The sequence below is a fragment of the Nerophis ophidion genome, linkage group LG15, assembly GCF_033978795.1.
Source record: "Nerophis ophidion isolate RoL-2023_Sa linkage group LG15, RoL_Noph_v1.0, whole genome shotgun sequence".
In the NCBI taxonomy this organism is placed as follows: Eukaryota; Metazoa; Chordata; class Actinopteri; order Syngnathiformes; family Syngnathidae; genus Nerophis; species Nerophis ophidion.
In genome coordinates, this window is record NC_084625.1 from 5,418,031 (window position 1) to 5,424,255 (window position 6,225).

The following is a 6,225-nucleotide window of genomic DNA, read 5'->3' on the forward strand; positions in this document are numbered from 1 at the left end:
ATTAGTGATTCCTAGAGCCCAAAAAAAGTCTGCGGGCTATAGAGCGTTTTCCGTTCGGGCTCCAGTACTCTGGAATGCCCTCCCGGTAACAGTTCGAGATGCTACCTCAGTAGAAGCATTTAAGTCTCACCTTAAAACTCATCTGTATACTCTAGCCTTTAAATAGACCTCCTTTTCAGACCAGTTGATCTGCCGCTTCTTTTCTTTCTCCTATGTCCCCCCTTCCCTTGTGGAGGGGGTCCGGTCCGATGACCATGAATGAAGTACTGGCTGTCCAGAGTCGAGACCCAGGATGGACCGCTCGTCGGGACCCAGGATGGACCGCTCGCCTGTATCGGTTGGGGACATCTCTACGCTGCTGATCCGCCTCCGCTTGAGATGGTTTCCTGTGGACGGGACTCTCGCTGCTGTCTTGGATCCGCTTGAACTGAACTCTCGCGGCTGTGTTGGAGCCACTATGGATTGAACTTTCACAGTATCATGTTAGACCCGCTCGACATCCATTGCTTTCGGTCCCCTAGAGGGGGGGGGGGGGGGTTGCCCACATCTGAGGTCCTCTCCAAGGTTTCTCATAGTCAGCATTGTCACTGGCGTCCCACTGGGTGTGAATTCTCCCTGCCCACTGGGTGTGAGTTTTCCTTGCCCTTTTGTGGGTTCTTCCGAGGATGTTGTAGCCGTAATGATTTGTGCAGTACTTTGAGACATTTGTGATTTGGGGCTATATAAATAAACATTGATTGATGATTGATTAAAATGTAATTCCGTAAGAGCCGTATGATATTTTTTTAGCACACGTGCATTTTTAAGAAAGACCAACATTTCTCGAGAGGTCTCTTATTGAATTGATTAACGTGGACCCCGACTTAAACAAGTTGAAAAACTTATTGGGGTGTTACCATTTAGTGGTCAATTGTACGGAATATGTACTGTACTGTGCAATCTACTAATACAAGTATCAATCAATCAATCAATCAATCAATCAATCAATTCTTTGTAATAACATTGTTATTCTGAAGCGAACTGTGGAGGGGGCGTGGCCTGCGGGCCTGCAGCGAAGCAGGGGTGTTGCCAGGACAGGCCTCGAATTCAGCGACAGGTGCGTAGACGGTCCACCTGGGCCTTTTTTTATCTGATCACCTGTCGCTATGTTATAAGCAGCAGCTAGAGGGAGAGACGGGCTTGGGGCTAGAAACCAGAGCGCGAGCGAGAACGAAAGAAAAAAGACAATTGCTGGGAAAGCAACTGAGGGACTTATTGAAAAATAAAACAATATTGTAACCCTGAAACTGGCTCTCATGTCAGTCAATCAATCAATCAATGTTTACTTATATATCCCTAAATCACTAGTGTCTCAAAGGGCTGCACAAACCACTACGACATCCTCGGTAGGCCCACATAAGGGCAAGGAAAACTCACACCCAGTGGGACGTCGGTGACAATGATGACTATGAGAACCTTGGAGAGGAGGAAAGCAATGGATGTCGAGCGGGTCTAACATGATACTGTGAAAGTTCAATCCATAATGGATCCAACACAGTCGCAAGAGTCCAGTCCAAAGCGGATCCAACACAGCAGCGAGAGTCCCGTTCACAGCGGAGCCAGCAGGAAACCATCCCAAGCGGAGGCGGATCAGCAGCGCAGAGATGTCCCCAGCCGATACACAGGCAAGCAGTACATGGCCACCGGATCGGACCGGACCCCCTCCACAAGGGAGAGTGGGACATAGGAGAAAAAGAAAAGAAACGGCAGATCAACTGGTCTAAAAAAGGAGTCTATTTAAAGGCTAGAGTATACAAATGAGTTTTAAGGTGAGACTTAAATGCTTCTACTGAGGTGGCATCTCGAACTTTTACCGGGAGGGCATTCCAGAGTACTGGAGCCCGAAATGAAAACGCTCTATAGCCCGCAGATTTCTTGCCGGGACATATGGTACAATACAATCGGCAAGATAGGATGGAGCTAGACCGTGTAGTATTTTATACGTAAGTAGTAAAACCTTAAAGTCACATCTTAAGTGCACAGGAAGCCAGTGCATGTGAGCCAGTATAGGTGTATATATAGGTATATATGTATATAAGTATATACAGTATAGGTGTATATATAGGTATATATGTATATAAGTATATACAGTATAGGTGTATATATGTATGTATATATGTATATAAGTATATACAGTACAGGCGTAATGTGATCAAACTTTCTTGTTCTTGTCAAAAGTTTAGCAGCCGCATTTTGTACCAACTGTAATCTTTTAATGCTGGACATGGGGAGACCCGAAAATAATACGTTGCAGTAATCGAGACGAGACGTAACAAACGCATGGATAATGATCTCAGCGTCTTTAGTGGACAGAATGGAGCGAATTTTAGCGATATTACGGAGATGAAAGAAGGCCGTTTTAGTAACGCTTTTAATGTGTGCCTCAAAGGAGAGAGTTGGGTCAAAGATAACACCCAGATTTTTTACCGTGTCGCCTTGTTTAATTGTTTGGTTGTCAAATGTTAGAATTGTATCATTAAATAGAGGTCGGTGTCTAGCAGGACCGATAATCAGCATTTCCGTTTTTTTGGCGTTGAGTTGCAAAAAGTTAGCGGACATCCATTGTTTAATTTCCTTAAGACACGCCTCCAGCTGACTACAATCAGTGCTTGGTGGTCTGAAGAACCCCCTGGAGGGCAAGCCCCACACTAACCAATAATAAAGAAATTACTTCTTACCAACTTCTTGAAAATAAAAATGCTTAAGAATATTTTATATTTTCAACGTTATTTTTAACACTGTGATTACAAGTGGAATTATTCATTATTTATCGTGTTAAGCAATGTCAGCTCAGATTTATCCGAGAGCCAGATGCAGTCATCAAAAGAGCCACATCTGGCTCGCGAGCCATAGGTTCCCTACCCCTGGCTTAGTGCAGGGGTCGGGAACCTTTTTGGCTGAGAGAGCCATGAAAGCCAAATGTTTCAAAATGTATTTCCGTAAGAGCCATATAACATTTTTCAACACTGAATACAACTAAATTCGTGCATTTTTAAGTATGACCAACATTTGTAGACTATAATAAGTCTCTTATGCCTTTTAACAACATTGTTATTCTAAAAGTTAACCAATAATAAATCTAATACTTCTTACGATTAATGCGACATCTTGAACAGGTGCGGTAGAAAACGGATGGTCGGATTAAAATGCATGGGAATGTTTTGTAATTCGAACGTTATTTTTGAAACCAGCGGAATTATTCATTACTTATCGTGTTAAGTAGGGATGCACCGATTAATCGGTAACCGAATATGGCAAAAAAAGCCACATTCGGCCTTAGGTGGAATGAGTTAAAAACAAGGCCGAATAGTGGCGTGTGACGCAATTATTTGAGGCGGTGACGCAATCAACCAAGGTGCAGTGACGTTGGGATATGTTGTGTACCTGTATAAGTGTATGAGGTTACAAGCACACACTTATTGAGATTTAGTGGGGCCTCTGTTTACATTATTAGCCTGTTGTGTAGGCTACCTGTATAAGTGTATGAGGTTACAAGCACACACTTAATTGAGATTTACTTGAGCCTTCTGTTTACATTATTAGCATATCTACTGTGGCTAAGCAGACTTTTGCTAAAAGGACAATAATTCATTTGTTGTGGGTTTATCCACTTTAATGCACTTTATTTATTTTTTTTGGAATGCATGTTTTGTTTGAAGGCCTAATATAAATGAAAAACGTTGTGCTTTTTTTGAAAAGTAAAGACTACTGGAATATTTAAAAAAATGTCAATATTCAATAAAAAATTACTTTATTTGAAAAACAAGTCTATATATTTATTCTAGGCTATTTATGCAATATTTAAAAAATTGTGAAAAACTGCATTCATTATTCGGTCTTCGGCCAAGCGTTTAAATTGTATTCGGCTTCGGCTTCAACCACAAATTTTCATTTCGGTGCATCCCTAGTGTTAAGCAATGTCAGCTAAGATTTATCTGAGCCATATGCAGTCATCCGGCTCTAGAGCCATAGGTTCCCTACCCCTGGTTTAAGCATTAGACACCTTTTTACCTGCACTCTGCCTCCCGCTGTTTCCCACATCTACAAAGCAATTAGCTACCGACTGCCACCTACTGATATGGAAGAGCATTACACGGTTACTCGGCATAGCTCGGTTAGGAGAGTGACCGTGCTAGGAACCTGAGGGTTCCAGGTTCGATTCCTGCTTCCGCCATCCTACTCACTACCGTTGTGTCCTTGGGCAAGACACTTTACAAGACACCTGCCCCCAGTGCCACCCACACTGGTTTAAATGTAACTTAGATATTGGGTGTCACTTTGTAAAGCGCTTTGAGTCACTAGAGAAAAGCGCTATATAAATATAATTATCTGCGACCCATATGTAGTCATCAAAAGAGCCACATCTGGCCCTAGAGCCATAGGTTCCCTACCCCTGGCTTAGTGGTTCTCAACCTTTTTTCAGCGATGTACCCCCCTGTGAACATGTTTTTAATTCAAGTACCTCTGAATCACAACAAATAATTTTTGGTGGAAAAAAAAGAGATGAAGAAGTTTCTGATTTATTAAATTGTATAACAGTGCAAAAATATTGCTCATTTGTAGTCGTCTTTCTTGAACTTTTTGGAAGTAAAGATATAACAATAACTAAAAACTTGTTGAAAAATAAACATGTGATTCAATTATAAATAAAGATTTCTACACAAAGGAGTATCAATCAATCAATTAATCAATCAATCAATGTTTATTTATATAGCCCTAAATCACTAGTGTCTCAAAGGGCTGCACAAACTACAACACAAACCGCAACGACATCCTCGGTAGAGCCCACATAAGGGCAAGGAAAACTCACCCCAGTGGGACGTCGGTGACCGTGACTATGATGACTAATAAGTCACTAATAAGACTCCGGCTTATTAGTGATTTCTAGAGCCCATAAAAAGTCTGCGGGCTATAGAGCGTTTTCCGTTCGGGCTCCAGTACTCTGGAATGCCCTCCCGGTAACAGTTCGAGATGCTACCTCAGTAGAAGCATTTAAGTCTCACCTTAAAACTCATCTGTATACTCTAGCCTTTAAATAGACCTCCTTTTTAGACCAGTTGATCTGCCGCTTCTTTTCTTTCTCCTATGTCCCCCCCTCCCTTGTGGAGGGGGTCCGGTCCGATGACCATGGATGAAGTACTGGCTGTCCAGAGTCGAGACTCAGGATGGACCGCTCGCCTGTATCGGTTGGGGACATCTCTACGCTGCTGATCCGCCTCCGCTTGAGATGGTTTCCTGTGGACGGGACTCTCGCTGCTGTCTTGGATCCGCTTGAACTGAACTCTCGCGGCTGTGATGGAGCCACTATGGATTGAACTTTCACAGTATCATGTTAGACCCGCTCGACATCCATTGCTTTCGGTCCCCTAGAGGGGGGGGGGGGGGTTGCCCACATCTGAGGTCCTCTCCAAGGTTTCTCATAGTCCGCATTGTCACTGGCGTCCCACTGGATGTGAATTCTCCCTGCCAACTGGGTGTGAGTTTTCCTTGCCCTTTTGTGGGTTCTTCCGAGGATGTTGTAGTCGTAATGATTTGTGCAGTCCTTTGAGACATTTGGGATTTCGGGCTATATAAATAAACATTGATTGATCGATTGACTATGAAAAACCTTGGAGAGGACCGCATATGTGGGCAACCCCCCCTCCCCTAGGGGACCGAAAGCAATGGATGTCGAGCGGGTCTAACATGATACTGTGAAAGTCCAATCCATAGTGGATCTAACATAACCGTGAGAGTCCAGTCTAAAGTATATATATATATATATATATATATATATCAAAATATTCAACATGTTACAATAGGAATACTTTTATTTGTGGCCTAAAACACTATGGAGAGACGTTAGCCGCTGGCAAAGTGTTTATAGCTTCACCATCTTTGTCCGTTTTGAAGCCAAAATACATCAATTCTCCCAATTTCCCTTGTGGATTATGAAAGTTTTCCCAAGTCTAAATTCTGTCTCCACATTGTTTCTGCTTGTGTGTGCTCATATGCCCAGCAATGTCACCACGGTCCATAAATAAAGTACTGGTGTTTTTACCAGGCAGTTTAGTACCTTTTTTTTAATTCATTACCGCAGGACTTTATAAGTACTTGTTGACCGTACAACTTGAATACAAACATTGAAACGGACTTCCTGTTTTCAAGACGTTTTTATGAAAGGGTGTCTTTTGTAAACAGTCAGGT

At 42.6% G+C, this 6,225-nt stretch overlaps 1 protein-coding gene across 2 annotated transcripts in view; it reads right to left on the reverse strand.

Annotated features, from left to right (window-relative positions):
* Positions 1–6,225, reverse strand: part of vipr1b (vasoactive intestinal peptide receptor 1b) — a 183,731-nt gene that overhangs the window by 142,259 nt on the left and 35,247 nt on the right. The gene's annotated exons all lie outside the window — the stretch shown is intronic.